The sequence below is a fragment of the Oncorhynchus gorbuscha genome, linkage group LG16 (genome assembly GCF_021184085.1).
Source record: "Oncorhynchus gorbuscha isolate QuinsamMale2020 ecotype Even-year linkage group LG16, OgorEven_v1.0, whole genome shotgun sequence".
NCBI lineage: Eukaryota > Metazoa > Chordata > Actinopteri > Salmoniformes > Salmonidae > Oncorhynchus > Oncorhynchus gorbuscha.
Window position 1 is genome coordinate 30,034,662 of NC_060188.1, and position 24,865 is coordinate 30,059,526.

The 24,865-nt window shown below is 44.0% G+C and overlaps 1 protein-coding gene across 1 annotated transcript in view; it reads right to left on the bottom strand.

The window, feature by feature from the left end:
* The window catches only part of rarab (retinoic acid receptor, alpha b), a 201,811-nt gene extending 179,444 nt beyond the window's left edge, over positions 1-22,367 (bottom strand). The window contains 1 exon segment of the mRNA XM_046304021.1: positions 22,122-22,367. The gene's annotated coding sequence lies outside the window, so the exon portion shown is untranslated.
* Between the last annotated feature and the right edge of the window lie 2,498 nt (positions 22,368-24,865).

The following is a 24,865-nucleotide window of genomic DNA, read 5'->3' on the forward strand; positions in this document are numbered from 1 at the left end:
CACACAAACCATACACTCAGACATGCATACAACCACAGACTCAGACATGCATCATTAACACATCAGACAGGAGAGTGGCACAGTCAGAAATATGCACACTGACTTGAACGGGGACCTCAGCCCTCGAGCTCTGTGACACGCACATTACACACACAACTTCAGGAGTCGTTAGTTACTCCCTCTTACCAGAGGAAGCTACAGTGCTCAAATGGCACACGCTTCCGTTGATGGCAGCAGTCAGAATCGCACGCACACATTGTTGATGGGTGGACGTGAGGCTACTCCAGTTGGAATGGTAACAGTGACTGAGGACAGAAACGGCAGCAGAGGACTGCAGGCTGCAGCCAAGACAAACAGGACGCTACAAGAGCCAGCAAAGATTCCTCAATAGCATCTGACACACACACACACACACACACACACACACACACACACACACACACACACACACACACACACACACACACACACACACTGATAAAATAATTCTGCTTTTGAGGATGCATCATGACACTTCTCCATGGACACTATGCAAAGACTACGTCGGCAACAAAAGTTCCAAAACAAATACATTTTTCGTTAGAATGCAAAATACACTGATATTATTAAGAAATGTTTGGTGCCATCATGGTGGATAGTTTGTCAAGCTCCCTCTAAACTCCCCCTGTCCTCCCCATTGTCATGATAATGTCCCAAATGACTCTGTTCCCCCAGGGCTGGTGAGGCTTGGGAGGAGATGAGAGAAGAAGGGGGAGAACTATTGTACCCTTCATCTTTAGTTGTTGAGGGGAATCATAAATCACGGGACACATTCATCCCCCCCCCGCCCCTCTGCCACCTGTTGGAGAACACGCCCACCAAGGGCATTCCTCTCTCTACTCCGTTGCTAGACGATGATGATGACGACAACCACGACAATGACTTGGCAAATCTATCCCCATGCAGGCTTGGGAAGTCCAACTTTAACCCCAAGCTTATGGAAGTTCTAGGATTTGGATCCCCTTTCTTAGTTCTAGGCTGGGCTATACGAGTTTCAAGACACAAAGCTGGTCGAGGAACAGCTCTAAACAAGGAGTTTAATAAAAGCATATGAAGAGGGATTTGAATACTTGGAATTGTGATCCCTTTAAAAAGTAGAGATTGGCAGTAGCGGGAAACCGCGTCGTGGCCACCCCACCACCGCTGTTAGCCGAGCCGAGGAGCGTCGCGGCCACCCCACCACCGCTGTTAGCCGAGGAGCGTCGCGGCCACCCCACCACCGCTGTTAGCCGAGCCGAGGAGCGTCGCGGCCACCCCACCACCGCTGTTAGCCGAGCCGAGGAGCGTCGCGGCCACCCCACCACCGCTGTTAGCCGAGCCGAGTCGCGGCCACCCCACCACCGCTGTTAGCCGAGGTGAGTCGCGGCCACCCCACCACCGCTGTTAGCCGAGGAGCGTCGCGGCCACCCCACCACCGCTGTTAGCCGAGGAGCGTCGCGGCCACCCCACCACCGCTGTTAGCCGAGGAGCGTCGCGGCCACCCCACCACCGCTGTTAGCCGAGGAGCGTCGCGGCCACCCCACCACCGCTGTTACCTGAGGAGCGTCGCGGCCACCCCACCACCGCTGTTAGCCGAGGGGAGTCGCGGCCACCCCACCACCGCTGTTAGCCGAGGAGAGTCGCGGCCACCCCACCACCGCTGTTAGCCGAGGGGAGTCGCGGCCACCCCACCACCGCTGTTAGCCGAGGGGAGTCGCGGCCACCCCACCACCGCTGTTAGCCGAGGGGAGTCGCGGCCACCCCACCACCGCTGTTAGCCGAGGGGAGTCGGGGCCACCCCACCACCGCTGTTAGCCGAGGGGAGTCGGGGCCACCCCACCACCGCTGTTAGCCGAGGGGAGTCGTGGCCACCCCACCACCGCTGTTAGCCGAGGGGAGTCGTGGCCACCCCACCACCGCTGTTAGCCGAGGGGAGTCGTGGCCACCCCACCACCGCTGTTAGCCGAGGGGAGTCGTGGCCACCCCACCACCGCTGTTAGCCGAGGGGAGTCGTGGCCACCCCACCACCGCTGTTAGCCGAGGAGAGTCGTGGCCACCCCACCACCGCTGTTAGCCGAGGAGAGTCGTGGCCACCCCACCACCTCTGTTAGCCGAGCCGAGGAGCGTCGTGCAGCACGGGGGGAGGAAAAAAATCAAATGCTGATAAATATTGTACTCTAACACAATGTCAGAGGAGAAGAAAACAACTTTTTGATGTAATATCGCAAATGGACGTGGCCGTTTCGCCATTAAAGATTGCAGCTTTATGCCTCGAAAAGTGTTTGGCCGATGAAGACAAAATCTGACAAAACAGCATATAGTCCATTATCTATTGTGGAACTTGAAGTACTTATCAGACCATTCCACTGCCCTGGCCTCTAACCACCCCATGTCCTCTCTATCCCCTCCTACGCTTAGACAGCAGATTACCCTCTGGGTCTCAGTTTCCCATAAAACCTGCTTCCTGGGAATGAACCCAAAACACTGCGCTAGTGATGCAACAGGGCAGAGGTCACTTGGATAAAATAGTCTGGACACACAGACTCACCTACTCATTCAAGGGTTTTTCTTTATTTAAAAAAAAATTCTACAGTGAATACCTCAAAACTATGAAATAGAACATATGGATCTTGTAGTAAGCAACAAAATAGGGTTAAACAAATCAAAATATATTTTATATTTGAGATTCTTCAAAGTAGCCACCCTTTGCCTTGATGACAGCTTTGCACACTCTTGGCATTCTCTCGACCAGCTTCATGAGGTAGTCACCTGGAATGCATTTCAATTAACAGGTGTGCATTGTAATGGGTTTCAGCCAATCAGTTGTGTTGTGACAAGGTAGGGGTGGTATACAGAAGATAGCCCTATTTGGTAAAAGACCAAGTCCATATTACGGCAAGAACAGCTCAAATAAGCAAAGAGAAACGACAGTACATCATTACTTTAAGACATGAAGGTCAGTCAATACGGAACATTTTGAGAACTTTGGAAGTGCAGTTGCAAAAACCATCATACGCTATGATGAAACTCTCTCTCTCACGAGGACCGCCACAGAAAAGTAAGACCCAGAGTTACCTCTGCTGCAGAGGATAAGTTCATTAGAGTTACCAGCCCAAATAAATGCAAGTAACAGACATCTCAACATCACCTGTTCAGAGGAGACTACATGAATCAGGCCTTCATGGTTGAATTATTACAAAGAAACCACTACTAAAAAGGACACTTATAAGAAGAAGAGGCTTTCTTGGGCCAAGAAACACGAGTAATGGACATTAGACCTGTGGAAATCTGTCCATCATGGAATGTATTTCCTTCTTAATGCGTTTGAGCCAATCAGTTGTGTTGTGACAAGATAGAGGTGGAATACAGAAGGAAAAAAACAGAAATATGTCCTTTGGTCTGATGAGTCCAAATGTGAGATTTCTGGTTCCAACCGCTGTGTCTTTGTGAGACGCTGAATAGGTGAAGGGATGATCTCGGAATGTGTGGTTTCCACCGTGACGCATGGAGGAGGTGTGATGGTGCTTTGCTGGTGACACTGTCAGTGAATTATTTTGAATTAAAAAGGCACACTTAACCAGCATGGCTACCACAGCATTCTGGAGTGATACACCTTCCCATCTGGTTTACGCTTAGTGGGACTATCAATTTGTTTTCAGCAGGACAATGACCCAACACACCTCCAGGCTGTGTAAGTGCTATTTTACCAAGAATGAGAGTGATGGAGTGCTGCATCAGATGACCTGGCCTCCACAATCACCCGACCTCAACCCAATTGAGATGGTTTGGGATGAGTTGGACCGCAGAGTAAAGTAAAAGCAGCCAACAAGTGCTCAGCATATGTGGGAACTCATTCAAGGCTGTGGGAAAAGTATTCCAGATGAAGCTGGTTGAGAGAATGCCAAGAATGTGCAAAGCTGTCATCAGAAAACAGATTCATATTTATTTTTTAAAAGAATGACTAAGAAGTGGAAAGTAACTTGGTCTTGGGGCTGAGACATCCTCTACTGGTCTACAGAGTAGGTGTTTCTACTAAGAGAGTGAAAAGGCACAGACAGAGACTGTGGGACGACAGAGATATGGAAACAAAAGGGTCAGCAACCACGGCTGAGGGGTCAAAGGTGACTGGGTAAAAGGTTCCATTTGGTGTATGCCAAACAGTGCTGGTTTGCAGTTTTGTGGAGTCACAAGAAAGGGATGAGACTGACAGACATAAATTAGACTTCATACACACACCTAGAAAATTAAATAGCTAACCTTATTTCTCATGTACTATTGAGTGTACAAGTACACTGAGCACTAACAGTTCTGGGCACTTCCATGTAAAAGGACCCATGAGCACCAACATTGTTCATGGGAGAATATCAAATTGGGTGTCAAATGAAAGCTAAGAGTCTATTTGGTTTGGGAAATGAAGGCATAGATACATTTTTCATCTTAAACATTTGGCATAAGTAGAGGCTTTGGTTTCTGGATAAACAGATGGAAAAGGGGGTCTTAGAAATCATCTACCAGAAAAAAATATCAGAAATACATCAAAACACAATAATGAGAAATTGTTTGCCTTCTGTAAGTTGAAGAAATATTGCCTTGTAATTACAGAACCAAAATCCCACATCTTTAATATATTTTCACATTTCTCTGCCTCATGAGGGAGGAAGGACACTGAACGTTCACAGACATAACAAGTAATGGTACACCTACCAATTAGTTATTGTCACGCCTTGGTCATTGTATTTTGTGTTTTTGTTATATGTTTGGGTAGGCCAGGGTGTGACATGGGTTTATATGTTGTATTCGTACTGGGGTTTGTATATTTTGGGATCGCGGCTGATTAGGGGTGTTGTTAGGCTTGGCTGCCTGAGGAGATTCTCAATTGGAGTCAGGTGCTTGTCGTTGTCTCTGATTGGGAACCGTATTTAGGTAGCCTGAGTTCGCTTTGTATTTCGTGGGTGTTTGTTGCTGTCTCTGTGTAGTAGTCACCAGATAGGCTGTAATTAGTTTCACGTTCCGTTCTGTTGTTTTTGTATTTCAGTTATTTCATGTACCGCTATTCTGTTCATTAAAGTCATGAGTAACCTACACGCTGCATTTCGGGCCGACTTTCTTCATTCAACAGACGAACGCCGTTACAGTTATAGTGGTTTAACTGATATACATTTTTTTAATGATTTATGATTAAAACTTCAAATTTGGTAACAGCTTTACGAAGAACAAAAAAAAAATACTTAGTAACGGAATTACTGCAACTGAATTGGATACAATGAATTTGTCACAAAACCACAGGCGGATCACCTTATGCTGTCCTCACTTCCACTGGCATACTGTTCTGTTCAGACTCATAACTGTTCAGGCTCATAACTGTTCAGTTCTGCTCAGGCTCATAACTGTTTCCTTTAGTCTTTCTGTCTGACGGTCAAACCAAGAGTGAGGGAGTCAGGAGTTGGTGGCACCTTAATTGGGGTGAACGGGCTCGTGTTAATGACTGGAGCGGAGTGGGTGGAACGGTATCAAATACAGCAAACACATGGTTTCCTGTTGCTTGACGCCATTCCATTTGCGCCGTTCCGGACATTATTATGAGCCTCCCCTCAGCAGCCTCCACTGGATAAAACAGACTGGACAACCCCTCCCGCTTCAGTTAATGTCACCTCTCCCAGGCTCTTACTGATACCTACCCGTGAGCCCCCTCTCCTTCCAGTCACTGTAACCAGCATCCTTACCCACTGACCACCGACTGACACCGGACATCCACAAATGTTGAAAAGTAGTTGAAATTTGGGTCAGTCCACCTTGGCCTTTATGTTCACTTCCACAGACTGGAGCGAATCTGAACCTAACACAGGCGTATGTTTCACAAGTTTGGACGGTTAGTAGAGAACAGTAGAGTACAGTACAGCACTGTACAGTGAGTAGAGAAAAGTAGAGTACAGTACAATAGAGTAGTACTGAGTACAGTACAGTGAGTACAGTACTGAGTACACCAAAGTTTGCATCTGCACAGTTCTTTCACCAAATTAGTTTTTGTACATCTTTCCATTGATATTGTTCAAAGTCGTTCTTGTGCATAGATCTGCATGGTTTGGTCGACTTTTAAAATCAATAGTTTGTTTGCCATTCATTTTAAAAGTGGAAAAACTGAGTCAAAGCGTAATTCCGTTTACCCTTTGGAATCGCCTTCTACAGTGTACTTTTCCCATGTGAATAAGCACCAATGCACACCCACGGTGTGCAGCTTCAACTTCACCACCGAAAGCTGCAATTTCAAGCGCTAACAATCAGAAGAACTAGGTTGAAGAGCTCTGCTGCCAGATGCTAACACACACAGTAGTGCTGTATGCCAGGCGCTAACGAGTGAGGGATGAGCCCTGTGTGGAAAAACTGTGTCCGCAGGCAACGCTCACTTTAAGTACTCAGGTCTGGATCACATCAAGCTGTTTAAACACCTGCCAATCACAACAATAAAGCAGCGCTTTACGAGTGTGGTTAAAACTCTCCTCTCGCTGCGACATGTCTGAAGGTGGGTGTTTAAGGGGGAGGGAGGTAGATCGCTGTGTGTGAGACTCAGCAAAGGACGACTATTACAGATTGGTTGATTGACAGCAGAAATCGCATCTCATTAGGAGGATAGGAACACAGGGTTACAGTGAAGGGTCTTAAGTCAAAATTAAACTTCTCCTTATTATGCAGGATTTGAAATGGAAAAGTTGTTGATGGATTTAAGAACCTCTTAACCGTATCGTTTGACCGTCTTGCCATCAATTCCCCGGGCATTGTGTCTGGTGTAGCCGTGGCTTTCCGAGCCAAACTAACGAGATGTGCGAGCGAGCTCGTCAGAACCTGCCGCGGTGAGTCTAAAATGGACAACTGTTCCAGTAATGACAAAGACCTTCAAAAAGAAAGAAAGGAATTTTCCACCGATAAAGCGCATCTTCTCTTTCAAACGACAAGTAAAAAATAAAGGGAAAAAATGTGCCTTGCGTTGTGGGGTCCTCCACTCGGTGCAAGAGGAAAGGAAACAATCCGTCCCCTCGTGCGTTAGAAACGCTGCACGCCACAATTCCAAAAGGTAAATCACGTTGAAGGTTTGAGGCCACCGGGGTCGCTACAGGGTGTGGGAAATGTACGCGCCGTAACCAGGCTTTCACCACCAGGTTGAGAAAGTGGAGAAGCCTTTGAACTGTTCCGCAACAACCCTGTCCCTGTTCAGAGACACAGGGCAGAGATGACGAGGAGGAGGAGGCCCACTGAGAAGACATCCGGAAGATTATTTCCTTTAAAAAGTGGTCTCCGTATGTTCCTGGCTGCAGTGCACCTACAGACACACACACACAGATGTGTAGCCTATGCAGCGTACACACACACACTAAACCTTTGTACATATCCTACTCGTAATGATGGCTACACTCCATTGGCAAACACTCACATTGCATGTACTCGTCACACTGTACATACACACCTTTGAGGACATTGTTAAACAAAGAACCGAATTCAAAAGATAAGTAATCACACACACACACACACACACACACACACACACACACACACACACACACACACACACACACACACACACACACACACACACACACACACACACACACACACACACACACACACACACACACACACACACACACACACACACACACACACACACACACGTGTACCCTCTCAATCACCCACATCAACACAAACTCATTCAAAACAGTAAAGATATACAGTCAAGTTACACATTCACACACTACACCCTTGAACTACACAACTCAATACTTCAGATCTTAAATCAGAAATCATTTGAGATAAGAAACGCTTTGTTCTCTCTCTCTCCCTCTCCTGAATAGGATTATGGTAGTGGGTTTCTCACAGCTGTCTGTGTTCCAGCAGGCATTGAAAAGTGCCCAGGGGGGGACGGATCTCTGATACAGCAGGACTTAACACCACTAAATCATCGGAGGGAGAGAGGAATAAGGAGTGAGAGAGAGAGAGAGGGGAAAAAGGAGAGAGAGAGAGAGAGGGGGGGGAAAGGAGAGAGAGGAAAACTTAGATGTCTCTACTTAGACATCAATCTTACAAGGTTTTGGGATAGACAACAACTCTCCTCTCGGTCTCTCAATGTCTTTCTTCATGTGTTACCTTCAATCTCTCCTTTATCTCATCCATCTCATAGATTTGTTAATCCCCCCCCCCCCCCCCACAATCTCTGTCTGAGTTGGCACAGTGCCGGGCACAGGTCTGCAGGTCAACTTGAGAATCACACTGATTAGGGGAGAAAACCCTGAGGCTTTAGAGTTCAGACATCTGACTGTGAACATGGGACTTGGAGCTGCCCGGCATATCGTGAGCAAAGAGAAACGGGGAGTCAAGTGAGGAAAGGACCGCCTGTGAGCTGACACAGGGTGCATTTTCATTTTAAGTACAGAGAGAATGGGAATCAAGACAGGAGGCAGCTGGCACAGGGTAGATGTAAGTACAGGACGACTCACTCCCCTGCAGGGGACAGGGAAGGGCGGGGGTTAGCTCGTTCCAGGAAAGAGACAATGTCATGAGTCGCTGCTTTAATCTGGGACGGCCGTGTGTCTTCATCCAGCATTGGGATCGCATAGATTAATGAAAGGGGAACTCAGGACATACGGAGGCGGTACACCAAGGACCTATCGTGGTCCTTCTGTAGCTCAGTTGGTAGAGCATGGCGCTTGTAACGCCAGGGTAGTGGGTTCGATCCCCGGGACCACCCATACGTAGAATGTATGCACACATGACTGTAAGTCGCTTTGGATAAAAGCGTCTGCTAAATGGCATATATTATAAACTGCTCCCACTAGAAAGGGAGGCGAGTAAAATGTGTGTGTGTATGTATATTAATATATATGCGTGATTGTGCTGATACACTAAATTAGACAAGATCCAGGTTTCCCAGATCTACCTCAACATCATTAGTGTGAACATGTGACTCATGTAGAGGTAAGAGGTAAGACTTACTCCACACACTCTCTCCGGTCTCCGTCGAGCCCCACTGACTGTGTACAATGGCGTACAAACACACTAGCACCAGGGACACATGCATTAACACCAGACACCTACTGCGCACACACACACGCACACACATTACAAGCCCGCCAGCAGGCACAAAGACACCATTAACAGCGGCGTTAAATAATGACGAGAACTCGCCCAGCGCTCCCGCTCCGTCACGGGGACGAGGACGTCGAGAGCGAGAGGAGAAGGCTTGTTTAATTTACTGCGGCCCATCTGTCCCGCGCCACTCCACCTGCCCGTTAGTATGCATGTATGTGAGCACACATTACGACGTTAGTCGATAGTAATGGAATCTGTAGAATGGACACGCTTCTCTATTTCACATGCAATTTACTTGGCCATTTTAAAAACACAGGCCAGGCCTGCACGGCTTCAATTATAAATACCTCCCCAGTACTCCAAAGTGTCGCTTGAGCCACAGTGCCTTTAGAAAGTACTGACGCACCTTGACATTGTACAAATTGTGATAAAAGCCTCAATTTGCGTGATTGTGGAATTATGTTTTTAGAAATATTTACAAATTCATTCAAAATGAAAAGCCATAATGTCTTGGGTCAATAAGAATTACACATTACTGAGTACCACTCTTCAAATGTTCAAGCATAGTAGTGGCTGCATCATGTTATTGGTATGCTTGTAATTGTTAAGGACTGGGGAGTTTTTCAGGATAGAAAAGAAACAGAATGGCGTTAAAACACAGGCAAAATCCTAGAGGAAATCCTGGTTCAGTCTGCTTTCCAACAGACACTGGGAGATGAATTGACCTTTCAGCACGACAACGACCTAAAACACAAGGCCAAATCTACACTGGAGTTGCATACCATAAGACAGTGAATGTTCCTGAGTTGCCGAGTTACAGTTTTGACTAAGATCTGCTTGAAAATCTATGGCAAGACATGAAAATGGTTGTCTAGCCATAATCATCAACCAATTTGACAGAGCTTGAAGAATAAATTGGCAGATGTTGCACAATCCAGGTGTGAAAAGCTCTTGGACTTACCCTGAAAGACACAGCTGTAATCACTGCCAAATGTGCTTCTACAAATGTATTGACACAGGGGTGTGAATACTTATGTAAGTGAGATATTGAAAATGAAATACAGAAGTAAAAATGAGAAAAAAGGTCGGAAAAACAAGTTTTCACTTTCATTATAGGATATTTGTGTGTAGATGGGTGAGATTTTTTAAAAGATTTTTTAATCCATTTTGAATTCACACAACAAATTGTCTAGGGTTATGGATACTTATTGTCTCACATAGAATCTCCAATGGATGTTTGATCATTCTCACTTCAATTGAATGATAATGCCCGATAAGCAGGTGTTTGGAGGATATATTGTCACGGGTGTCGTTAGGCCCGAGACCAAGTCGATGACAGGTGTTGTGCTAAAAATGTCCCCCCCTGCCACAGTTCTCTCCCTTTCTAATTTCCTTCATTTTGCGAGTCAAATACTTTCTGTAACACACATCACACATACTTTCTATAGAACAAACTTCGTCAGGATAGGCAACCGAAATGAATCATTCGTGTATGTGTGTTATATTAAACAGAGGAGTAAAATGTTGGCAAGCAATAAACATTTCAGAGCAACTTTGGCGGAGTTATTATCGTTACACTTTCAAATATACTAGTTGAATAAGACATGGGTGAGAAGACGAATTTTGACAAAGAGATTTATTTATAGACTAATACAAAATCAGTAGCTGATTCAGGTACGGGTGACATGGGCAGCCACCCAGGGTGGCATCTTGCCGGAGGCTGAAGGGGGGGTTCGTCCAGGGAACCATACAAGCTAGAACTGCCACATACACTTGAAACAAATAGCCAAACTGAAAACTGCAGACAAAAATGCTTTCTGCTACTAAGATCAGTGAAATGTAGGCTAAACTGACAACGGAGTGAAGAACAGAAATGTCAACTAGAAAGCAAGTCCCAGCAATGAAGAATGCAAAGGGAGGGGAGCATTCTGGCAGGGGTGAGATTTTCAGCACAACACCGGCAAACCGTGACAATATATCCTCCAAACACCGGCTGTGAGGACATTATCACTTTTCTACGACGGGTTACCAACATATTCAAATAACGATTAACATATTTTAATTCAAAATGTTTGTTTTTTTATGAATTTATTCATACCATTTCATCCTTCCACAGGATATAGTCCCGAAACAAATCTAGGGTTGCTACCCAAGCCGGCTGGTCATTCGTTCTATTGGTTCGGCTGCCAGATACGCAACTCAGTTGTTCAGTCTCTTTGTTCTGTATCTATGGACGCGACCCTGTCGTTCGTTCTAAATGTTCCATTGCCATACAGGCTGGCAAAGTTCTTATCCCTTGCTTGCTAGCTAGCCAACTACGGCTAATTTACAGTCACGTCAAACAGTGCAGCCAGAATAAAAAAAACAGTAGCTGCATTTGTTTAAGCTGTTTTCTAGTGACAATTATTTGGATACATCCATAACAATGAGATAATGTGGCGCGATTTCGCCTGGCTTTGAAAATGTGCTCCCTCGTCAGGACACTGTTGTTCAGAGGAGCTAGCCAGCAACACCGCTAACACAATCACTTCAAACGGAAGCTGGAAAGACTGCAAACTAACTGCACGTAATTTCATGTACCTTTTTCAATTTACATTTCTTCGTATATATCCATAAAAACTATGCCAGCTGATTCATGATTAGACTGGCTGAGAAACGCTGCCTGCATCTCTCTCGTCCCGACTCCCAACCCGTTCATTTCAATGGGACAGTTGGAAATTGAATTTGAATATTGAAACAATGTTGCAAATGTCGTAGAGACCGACAGCAAGGTTTATACAAATCTCTGCTGTTGAAAACTAAATTTCAGTCTAAAAGATAAGTGAGACAATGTCTAGATGCTTTTTATAGTGGAAGTCAAGTTTATAACTTCCCCTGGCTGGGCTGATGAGACAGTGGATTGTGCAGTCAGATGGAACAGCGTAAATAGGCATTTCAACGTCGTAGATTTAGCCGGTGGTAACTTGTCGAATAGACACCGGCTGGAATGCGGTTTCAACCAATTAGCGTTCAGGATTAGACCCACCGGTTGTATGATGTGTAAACAGACCTACAGTGTAGGGTTGGGTTCTTTTGTAAAGTCCATTCTACAAATCTAGGTTTGTTAAACCCTAGACACAGAAAGATGTAAAGTTATTTGAAACAGGAAGATACCTACTCTCCAGTGAGTCCAGCTCGTCACCGACAGTCACGCCAATGCTATGGCACAAAGTGTGCCCTGTGTTTAGTGGGCCTCGACCACGGGCATTAGTTCATAACACCCACATATATTTCATGTGGTTCACTTCCTGTTTTCATTTGCAGCAAGCCATCACAATTTACATTCATTTTCATGCCTCTGTTTTTCTATCTAGACTAGAAGAAAATCAAGTAAGATGCCAACTGCTCACATGTAAGACAATTGATGATGAAGTTGATATTGGCTCATGAGTTGTTTGGCTGGGAAACCGTTGTCCACCTACATCTTATCCCAAAACATGGACACAATGGACTGACAAAAGAAGCTCGAAGACAAAAATGCTGACTGACAAAGATGCTGACTGACAAAGATGCTGACTGACAAAGATGCTGACAGACAAAGATGCTGACTGACAAAGATGCTGACAGACAAAGATGCTGACAGACAAAGATGCTGACAGACAAAGATGCTGACAGAAGTAAATAGACAAAGGGGTGAGAGGTGGACAGACAAACTAACAGACAGACAGAGAAACAAAATACACGCACAGAATATCAGCAAAAGGATCAGATGAGAACATTTTAAAAAGTAGTAGAGAGACAAAGAGCTGGTAGAAATGTAGGCAAGAATAATGAATAATGTCTAGATGGATAAACATAAGCAGTCAGACAGCTAAGCAAAGGATGCATTCCAACAAATGGAAAGGCAGATCCTCAGACAACGGCAGACAAAAAGCGATTGGACGAAGGCAGTGGATTTGTTAACCTCACAAAAATTGGACCACATAGATCAGATGACAGATCACTAGCCATATTTCCATCCAGTTGGTGACAGATCTTCCAGCGATTATGCAAACATCTGTATAAAGAAAATGTGTATTTTCCCACCAGTGGTGGGTTTCCACCAAACTACCCTGTTGCGGATAAAAATCAGTGCGTGATGACGTAGTGCACACAAAAATTTGCTTTTTCGTTTAAGATTTCATATACCGAATAAAAATCTAAAACTCAATGTTTTCCCATCACATTTTCAACTCTACCGATAGTTGTCACAAAAACTGTCGAGTTAAATAGCTAAATAGCAAATGTGCCTACTCAGTTTTTGGCACGTGCGCTCTAGCCAACAGCGCGCAGATAGACTAGTCTATACTGTAGCCTACTTGATGAGATTATTATGAATAAGAGCGATAATATTTGTATTTATCAAAAACGGCAGTCAAGCATCAATCACCATGTCACCGAAATAAGACCCTCAATATTTATTGGAAAGAAACATCAAGATCACTGGGCACTTTCACCAGCCTGTTTAGTTCATCATTTATTTAATCTGTAGCCTAATACACTGCATGGGTTACCAAGTCATAGTGGGAGGACCACTTCGGTATGATGGTTATTATATCAACATTTGCACATACATGCGTTTCCACCACCTCTTCTCGCATAATTCATTTTACCGGCACAAAAAGTTCCCACCATGTCAAACAAAGACATTTTCATCTTTAACATTTTACCAAAACTACCTGTGTCCATCACAGCTGTCGTGATTTTTTTTTTAATGGTATGACTTTAGTCGCATGAAACGTGGCAGTGCTCCCACACAAACTGAACCCCAATGCCTTGGGCCAACCAACTAGACTCAAAAGAGCCCCTTTCTCTCCAGTTTACATAATTGTGGAACACAAGGCTAGCTCCACAATAGAGCAGTCACGAATGGAAATGGCCAAGTGTCAAGTCTACTTGGAGCCATGGCAAAACATCTAAAAGGCTAGAATCTAGATGAAATGTCAAAACAATGGGATAACAGCCTGATATTCACCAGGGAGTCAATTAGAAATTACTTGTTAAAAACGGTAAGTTTGTAATAATGAAATACTTATGACACTTTCGTTTCTATTAGGTTAAATGGCACCAGTCAAAAGTTTGGACACACCTACTCATTCAAGGGTTTTTCTTTATTTGTACTATTTTCTACATTGTACAATAATAGTGAAGACATCAAAACTATTAAATAACACATATGGAATCATGTAGTAACCAAAAAAAAAGTGTTAAACAAATTGAAATATATTTTAGATTCTTCAAAGTAGCCTTGATGACAACTTTGCACACTCGTGGCATTCTCTGAACCAGCTTCACCTGGAATTGTTTAACAACAGTCTTGAATGAGTTCCCACATACGCTGAACACTTGTTGTCTGCTTTTACTTTACTCTGCGGTCCAACTCATCCCAAACCATCTCAATTGGGTTGAGGTCGGGTGATTGTGGAGGCCAGGTCATCTGATGCAGCACACCATCACTCTCCTTCTTGGTCAAATAGCCCTTACACAGCATGGAGGTGTGTTGGCTCATTGTCTTGTTGAAAAACAAATGAGTCCCACTAAGCCCAAACCAGATGGGATGGCGTATCGCTGCAGAAAGCTGTGGTGGCCATGCTGGTTAAGTGTGCCTTTTTAATTCTAAATAAAATCACTGACAGTGTCACCAGCAAAGCACACCCCACACCATCACATCACCATGCTTCACAATGGGAACTACACATGGGAGATCGTCCGTTCACCTACTCTCTGTCTGACAAAGACACGGTAGTTGGAAACAAAAATCTGAAAGGACAGATTTCCACAGGTCTAATGTCCATTGCTTGTGTTTCTGGCCCAAGCAAGTCTCTTCTTCTTATAAAAGTGTCCTTTAGTGGGGGGTTTCTTTGCAATAATTTGACCATGAAGGCCTGATTCACGCAGTCTCCTCTGAACAGGTGATGTTGAGATGTGTCTGTTACTTGAACTCTGTGAAGCATTTCTTTGGGTTGCCATTTCTGAGGCTGGTATCTCTAATGAACTTATCCTCTGCAGCAGAGTTAACTCTGGGTCTTCCTTTCCTTTGGCGGTCCTCATGAGACAGTTTCATCATTGCGCTTGATGGTTTTTGCAACTGCACTTGAAGAAACTTTAAAAAGTTCTTGAAATTTTCCAGATTGACTGACCTTCATGTCTTAAAGTAATGATGGACTGTCATTTCTCTTTGCTTATTTGAGCTGTTCTTGCCATAATATGGATTATGGTATTTTACCAAATAGGGCTATCTTCTGTATACCACCCCTAACTTGTCACAACACAAGTGATTGGCTCAAACACATTAAGGAAAGAAATTCCACAAATGAACTTTTAACAAGGCAGACCTGTTAATTGAAAAACATTCCAGGTGACTACCTCATGAAGCTTGTTGAGAGAATGCCAAAAGTGTCAAGGCAAAGGGTGGCTACTTTGAAGAATCTCAAATATAAACTATATTTAGATTTTTTTCAACACTTTTTCGGTTACTACACGATTCCATGTGTTGTATCATAGTTTTAATAGCTTCACTATTATTATACAATGTAGAAACTAGTAAAAAAATACATTCAAACCCTGGAATGAATAGGTGTGTCCAAACCTTTGACTGGTTCTGTAGGTTCCTACCATCTCTGGTATCAAATGCCAAAACAGGTCCTTGAGCAAAAGAGTAGCCTAACTTCCTGACGTGTGTAGATGGTCTTGAGCTGTTCGCCTTCGAAAAAAAAGCATCCAATCAGCATTGACGTCATGCATAGCATATTGCCTACAGCTTCCCGGGTAAAACTCTCTCAGGGGCGGCAGGCAGAGCCGCGCTATGGATCCTAATTGCTGTCATGGCGGCAGCTCGCAGTGCATCAAATACAGTCATGCTTCAATACGACTGAGCTGCAATCTTACGGGAGCTTCTCATCCTTTTTGACATGTTGCACGATCACCGTTAAATTATGGCATAGGAGATATTTTCTTACGCAAGGGATGTGTAGGCCTAATTCAAGATGATATTTTATATTGTGGTCTACTAGGTATAACGGTTTGATTAATTAGCTGAGTGATTACTTTGATTGGTTTATTGAGCAAGTTAGCGAATGGAAAAATAAATGATACACAGCTTGAATCAACACAACCGTTCTCTGCATTAGTGTGCACATGTATCGGTAGGCTACAGTAAGCCATTGTTGGTGTGTGTGCAACAGTGTCTTCTTGTGTGTACATGTGCATTCCCACATGTACTCACAGCGCAGACGGGACCCTGTCATCACCTGGGTCTCATCTCGTCAGTCAGCATCACACATACAGTGGGAGAGGAGCTTCTAGCTGGCGCTCACTGCTGCCAGGTCGGGAACACATTTACAACGGTGCACGTACCAGCTTGCCTCATGATTATCTCTCAATCAGGCCGGGCATTCACAAAGGGTCACAGAGGAGGAGTGCTGATCTAGGATCAGTTTCCCCCTTCAGATCATTATGAATAAGATCACGTTGACGGAGGGACCTAGGGATGCTCACAGAGTTGGACCAACACGAAACTCAGTTCTCTCTCGTTTGCTAATCCAGGGGTTTCTTTACTCATTGCACGCGATTTTAAAACTAAAGGTTTTAAGGTAGATCGTATCTTACCTACACTATGTGATGCAAGGTGTACTACTTCATTTGTATGATTCATTTATGATACAATTCACAATTTGAATTAGTTTAGTGGTCTTTCACAGTCTAGCCAACATGTTTTGAGATGCATTTTAAAATGAGCCTCACATGATTCACGCTCAATATTTAAGAAGCTACGTAGCTTGGATTTGGACAACTGAGCTTATAATATTCAGCACAGCAATGCATTTGGGCTCTCTGTAACAAACAAAACAAAAGCTTGGCCTCATTTATCATTCAGAGATCTACTATATGGAAATCAAGGAAGTAAAACCCATCACAATAACTGATCAAAGCTTCTGTACACACATAGGCCTTAAAGCAACTGGACATAAATATGTATAGACTGGTCAACATCCACACGGGAACACCAGTGTGCACATGGGCACTTGTAGCCTATATTTCCGTCTGAAACACGCGCACGCACACACACACACCGCCCTGGGCTGCAGATGCCACATCATCTCTGGAACACTCTCACAGGAGTGTTCCTAAATGGCAGGGATGACATCACGGGGCCATGCCTTGATTCAATTGGTCTTGTGATCTCTGCCTGCAAGACTTTGAGATGGCAGTGGAGGCCTGAGCTAATGTCACAAAACCTATTCTAAATCCATGAGCACTGAAATCCAAATGTCATGCAGGTCTCAGGGAGAAAGATAAAATGGAACCGGCAGGAGATTGTTTTGTAGAAATGCCTCATTCTTCTGACCCAAATCTCCCCCTTCACTCTAAAAAAATAAAAGATCATTTAAGGTTAAAAAAACATCCATTAATTTAAAAACCTATACTCTGCGATCAGTTCATTTTTTAACGTTTGTAGACTGAAGAGGTGCTTTGAGGAACCCTTTTCAAAAGAGGGGTTCGTTTTTGACCCAGCAGTGTGCTTGTGAATAAAGTGCGCTCGTGTGTATAATTCAAATTGAGAACATTGGTCAAAAGACGCACTGGAAGCGGGAAGCGAGCGGATGGTTGGAGATGCGACAGACATGAGATGACTTGCAACGGACCGACGTGAAAGGTGAGGGACCCTTAGCTATACACTAGCTAAGATAATAAAAAATGCTATCAAAAAAAATAATACATCATGTAATGAACTCTGCTTATCTCTCCCTCTCTAACCTTTAAGCATCAGCTGTCAGAGCAGCTTAAAGATCACTGTACCTGTACACAGCTCATCTGTAAATAGCACACCCAACTACCTCATCCCCATATTGTTATTTTTTTGTGGCTGCTCTTTTGCACCCCGGTATCTCTACTTGCACATCATAGTCTGCACATGATCACTCCAGTGTTAATGCTAAATTGTAATTATTTTGCTTCTATTGCCGATTTATTGCCTTACTTCCCTAATCTTACAACATTTGCTTGTTGTTGTTTTTGTCGCACTGCTTTTCTTTATCTTGGCCAGGTCAGAGTTGTAAATGAGAACTTGTTCTCAACTGGCCTACCTGGTTAAATAAAGGTGAAATTATATACTTATATTTAAATGTCCTCTTCGTTTTTCATCAGCTAGGAAAGCCATAGGCTGTAGCCTAATGTTAGCTGGTAATTGCTGTTGGGAGTTACGTTTTAGCTAACTTTAGCTAGTTAGAGTCAATATTGAGAAATGTTAGTCCTAATTTAAACCTATTATATTTAAACCTCATCTCCATCCATCCTCCTCCAGGCTCTGTCTTAACCTGCCCAGTTAAGTTAGTAGAGTTTGGGTGCTGTGAGGAAAACTCAGCCTCCACAAAACAGGTCACACACACACACACACACACACACACACACACACACACACACACACACACACACACACACACACACACACACACACACACACACACACACACACACACACACACACACACACACACACACACACACACACACACACACAGGGCCCAATCTAGGTTGTTAAACTTGACCAAAAAAATAAAACATTACATTTGATATCAACTACTTATGTTGAATGTGTCAAATTTACAGACATCACAACTATGAAATAATACATATGGAATCATATAGTAACCCCCAAAAAGTGTTAAACAAATCAAAACCTATTTTATATAAGTAGCCACCCTTTGCCTTGATGGCAGCTTTGCACACTCTTGTCATGTTGATTGAAATGCATTCCAGGTGACTACCTCATGAAGCTGGATGAGAGAATTCCAAGAGCGTGCAAAGCTGTCATCAAGGCAAAAAGTGGCTACTTTGAAGAATCTCAAATATATTTAGATATGTTTAACCCTATTTTTTGGTTACTACATGATTCCATGTGTGTTATTTCATAGTTTTAATGTCTTCACTATTATTCTACAATGTAGAATAATAAAGAAACCCTGGATGTCCACATTTTTGACTGGTACTGTATGTCATTCTGTCTGGTGTGTCGGGGTGTTCTGCTTTGATGGAGAAACTCAACCTCAGCAAATAGGTAAGACCCACACAGACACAGATGACCCAATCTAGGTTGTTATTAAACGTATAACCCAGGATACGGAGTTGTAAACTTGACAAAAATATTTAAACCCATGATACACTTTCTCTCCTTCCATCCTCCTCCCTTTAGTGCCTGTCTCAGCCCCTGTCCAGTTAAGCGGTGGAGAGTTTGGGAGCAGTGATAGAGAAATATGTCAACCTCCACACACACACACACACACACACACACACACACACACACACACACACACACACACACACACACACACACACACACACACACACACACACACACACACACACACACACACACACACACACACACACACACACACACACACCAATGTAGGTTATGTTCAACTTGACAAAAAGAAGAATAAATTAAACAGATCAGGTAGATAGATGCATTTGATATTGAACACTCATGTTGTCTATGTTGAGTTTGTTTCGAATGTATGTCTTTCAGGTTGGAGTATTGGAGCGGCCCGTTCGGTCTTGTGCATTTCAGACCAACGCAAGACCGTGTTTAAAGCTCACTACGGATCTACCAACGTTTTAGCCTCTACAAAGTCTCATGATGTATTTGCATTGTGATTATAGTGTTCTGTGATTTTCCTTTGTCTATTCCAATAGTCACTGACTGGTGGTGAATCAATGTATTTACAGTGTGATTGTGTGTTCTGTTCCTCCATACTGTCTTGTCATAATCACTGCAGCTGATAGCACATACTCAACTTATCCTCAACTTATCCTTAATAATCAACGCCATCAATCAATGCCATTTGTATTCCAAACAGAATTGTTAGTCTAAAAGTATACATGGGATGTGTGCACAGCGCTCATTCAGAAGTACTCCTCGTTGAGACCACACGGGGAAGAAATATGGAAGAATTCAATTTTCCTACTTATTAATTCACACACTAATAACCTTTTTTGTTGTTGTTTGTTTTACACCAGATTGCACCTATCCAGACCATAATGTGCTGGCTTGGATATTTTCTTCTCACGTTGTTTATTCCATCACATTTCCAGCAGCATAGCGAGACAATCGCTAGTCACTTAATTGACCAAGTCGGCTCCTATGACCTCAGTCCCAATAATGTACAGTTTTTAATTTACATCATGCAGCTGTTCTAATTCTTGAGGCACCTTTAGGGGTTCCACCGGTGTTGCAATCTGAGGAACCCCTAAAAGTACTTCCAGGAACCGTGTCTTTTTACAGTGTCGAATGAACACAAAAAAAGTAAGCTCTTAAAACACACTCAGTAGTTGAGATACGAACGTAATGTTGCGTAACTTCCCAGAATTAATTGACTCACAGTGGGGGTATAGAATAATTAGGCTAAATTCTATAATATAAAAAAAAGGTCAAATGTCCCAAGTCCCATAGTCGCAGGAAGATGTTTGGGGGTTGGGGGGTGCTGCACATTTTTTGTCAAAGGGGGGGATGCACTACTGCCAAGTCCTACAGCCTAGTCAACCCATCATGACATACATATTGACAGGCAGATAAAAACCTACCCGACACAAGTAGGCTGTATCAGGCAGCCTAACGCTTAAATCATAGTGCACAGAAGCTGAGACGCGATAGTCCAGCGCCCTATTGTGACATAGCTACTCGTCTCCGAGACCACCATCGCACCTCCTCTATTCATTGCAATGTGCTGACCGTTGGAGCAATTGCTTGAGCTGCGCTGAGAATGCAAAGGGTATTAAAAAAAGCAAACAGTCCAATATTCTAGAACACTGCTGTGCATATGCATACAGGTTTAGGACTATGATGAACCCTTTATGCTGCATTCGTAACCAAGAGGGAAGTGGACATTTACCACATACGACTGGGGGAAAAAATCCATTGGAAAAGCATCCAACTGGTAATTACTAGTGGGAAACCCCTCGATCATCCAGAGCTCTCACGTGATCTGACATCACCTACTAAGGCAATTACCTTGATAACAGCATTCTCTGCAGTTAAATGCAACAAAAGATTCAAAAGCAATCTATTAATATGATATTTGAACACTTAATTCCTTTGCAAGCATAATAGTTGTACTTTTAATTGATAGTTTATGCAGCTTGTTGGCCATTAGCCAATCTGCTCTTATCAATAAGTTCAAAGCACATGAATGAATCCAACTGGTATTTACCACTTCACAATGTAGTAAATTCCCACCTCCCACTTTATGAAAGCAGCAAAACCCACAGACCATTATAATTGTTGGAGGTGTGGGAGTAAGCGGTTTGATATGCTGTGGAGGATGTCTAGTAGGTTGGACCAGTGTCACATCATGGCCAACACGGAAATATTACACATCTTATCAACCTCACACATGTGAGAACTTTGTGAATGGACGCCCAGGCGGTCATTGTTTTGTTTTTTTAACTGACAGAATTTACCTGACTCCGAGAAAACGCGGACAAAACGTGCGTGTGGATGTCACCACAAGCCAGGCGTTGACAGTGACATTTTTTTTAGAACTGTTTTGAGTGGCATTCAATGTGACATCTAAACATTCAAAAATGTTTTTAAAGCTTTAAATCGATCAATTTGGAAAGGAAATTGCACAAAAAAATCCTATAGACAGGTGTTGGCTGAAAAAAAGCGCACTATGCAATGATGATGATCTACGGACAACGCTCGTTACATTGTTGCGGCAACCTATATAACTGTCAAGGCTCGCAACAAATGACATTTTGACAGTTCACATAATGGCGGGATGTGGCTTGCTAAAGCTTCGGTTTGATATTTCTGCACAACAGAAAAGGAAAGCACAAATATTGAAACACCACATTCAGCTCTCTCCTCCAACTAATAGCCTACTAGACAGATTTAAGTGGGTATCATCTGTTCGATTCATGGAGAGGCTTCTCCCGAATCTAGTCTACCTGTCACACGTCCGATACAATCTCATTGTCAGTAGCCGAAATAAAAAGCCAGCCAATACCTGTTGACTCCTCCTACCGACGTGTTGGTTGGTGGAAGTCCGAACCGAGCCCGAGGATGTTTTGTCCTGAGCTTCTTTTCCGAAGTCGTTTCTCCGTCGTATGACGAGGAGTGGAACGTTACAGTAAGGTCTGCTTTGTCAGACAGTGCGAGTCTGACAAGAGCTCTGCGAGTTTTCGGCAAAGAAACGGCTTTTCACGGTGCCGCGCAAGTTGATGCAAGGCTTTAGAGAGCAGCAGCCATTGCGGTCACGTGCATTTTCGGAAACGCAACACTGGCCAGCCTACATAAGTACACTCCCTCTTTTCACATCAACCATGTCAATTATGTAATCTACTGCAGGGTTTCGCAAAATCAGTCCTGCCCGCCTCCCTGTGCACATTTTGAGCTTTTGCCCTAGCACTACACAGCTATTTAAAAAAAAATCTAAGCTTGATGATGAGTTGGTTATATGAATCAGCTGTACTGTACATCAAAACTCCAGCCTACTAAGAAGCCTGCTATTGCTCTTCTAACTATGACTTTGGAAGCGCTATATGAGCAACACAATGAAGTGAACATGCATCAAATATGTATTGTGTTCCTTTCATAGTCAAATGAATGCTTTACATGCTTTGAATATAAATGTGGCATCAATGTCAGTATCTATCTTGGATTGGTTTAGTTCTTTATTTCTAATGTGGGCATCAAGAATGAATCCTGTCTAATGTCAACTGTCCATGAACCAAATTCTTAAGTGTACACTCTTAAGGGCTCTTTCACATATCACTCACTGTATGATCCTGGAGCATTTGGAACCCTAATCTGCGCTATAAAGCATGTGTGAAACGCAAACAAACCATGGCTGAAACCAATCCCACCGTACCAGTACCCCCCCCCCCCCCCCCCCCCCCCCCTTGTAAACAAGCTAGCTCGCTAATGCAATGATATAATAGCTAATGATTAGGTTACTTTGATGTTGGGTAAATCGGCTTCGATTTGTCAAAGCCTGATTTTGGCATGTCCTCACTAGCAGACCCAAGCATACTGGCCTACTAGTCTGTATCACTGAGGAACACCCCCCACCCCCGAATCCCCATTCCCTCAGATCGAACATGTCTGTAAAATCTCTTCTTCTCTACAAGGATGGAAAACAGGCATATTTTATGGGGCCTGGCTGTCAACCAGGAGGGGGGGCGGCCTGGGTCGGTAACATGTAAATGCTTTGACTGACAAGACTCTAGTGAAGGCATCCGATCCTGATCCTGCTAGGGCTGGGCTTAAACAGCACATGCTCCCAGGTGTTTTTAAATTACATTTTTTATTTAACCTTTATTTAACTACGCAAGTCTGTTAAGAACAAATTCTTATTTACAATGATGGCCTACACCGGCCAAACCCGGACGACGCTGGGCCATATGTGTGCCGCCCTATGGGATGACTCCCAATCACGGCCAGTTGTGATACAGCATGGAATTGAACCATGGTGTCTGTAGTGATGCCTCAAGCACAAAAATGCAGTGCCTTAGAACGCTGTGCCACTTGGGAGGCCCCAAATCTCTGACCCCACCCATTTCAAGGGGCCACGCTACAGTATTCCTTCTAGAAGTCTCTCTCTCCTTTCTTTCCCCCAAAATGTAATCTTTCGAAGAGGCTTTCAAAGACGATTCCTCTGACGCTCATCCTGGCTAGTGTCCTCCCCTCTCCTCTCCTGGCCTCACCTAGTCTCCCTCTCCTCTTTTTATGGCAGACTGTAGTGTCCTCCCCTCTCCTCTCCTGGCCTCACCTGGTCTCCCTCTCCTCTTTTTATGGCAGACTGTAGTGGGCTACCCTCCAGGGCTATTCCTGGGATGGACGTGAGCGCAACGGGTCCGTCCAGTCCACACTTGTTACTGCCAGACAGGGTGGGCCATAGGCCATAAATGTGCCCCTCCTAAGCCAGGCATCCCTGGCTGGGTGTCTTCTCTCATCTCTCTCTTCTCTCCTCCCCTTTTGCCAAGATGTATGAGGGGAGAGACAGCTGCTTGGAGACTGCCAGGACCTTTTATCCACACAGCACTATGGCCTGGCTGGCCGGCGATGTTTCCAGGGAGAGTGTCTTCAGACCTGGGTACAAATACTGTTTTAAATGTCAAATGCTTTGAGCCTGGAGTGTCAGGTGGGCGGCGTTTGCACTTTGGGGACTTTTCTGCTGTTTGCATCACACCAGGCAAGCTCAAACAAGCATGATTTTCAAATAGTATTTGAACCCAGTTCTAGTGGATCCAGAGTGTGTGTTTGTGTCTCCTGGGACAGGAAACTGAGCATCCCAGGGCAGAAAGCCAGAAGGTTTATGGGCCATGGAGACGGAACTAGCAGATGTGTCTTTGCCTGGTATAAAGCCTTCCTCTGCTTAGTGTGTCTGGGACTGCAGGAGCACAGGCTTGAGCACAGATGTGGCCGTGTGTGTGTTTATTTGTGTGTGTGTGTGTGTGTGTATCAAGTAAATCAAATCAAAATCAAATCTAAGTATATTGGTCTCATACACAGATTTCCAGGTGTTATAGCAGGAGCAGTAGAATGTCTCGCAAATACACAAATAATCTAAAAGCCTAAACAGGAAATCAAGAAATGACAGAACGGGTCCAATTAACAATCCAGAGTGAATATGTTAGAGTGAGCATGTGTCAGAATCCAGAATATAAATACAAGGTGTGTATAGATGTTTACTTGTTGCTAAGCAGTTGCTAGGGACTCTCCTGGAAGAAGCTAGCTAGCTTACAAAGA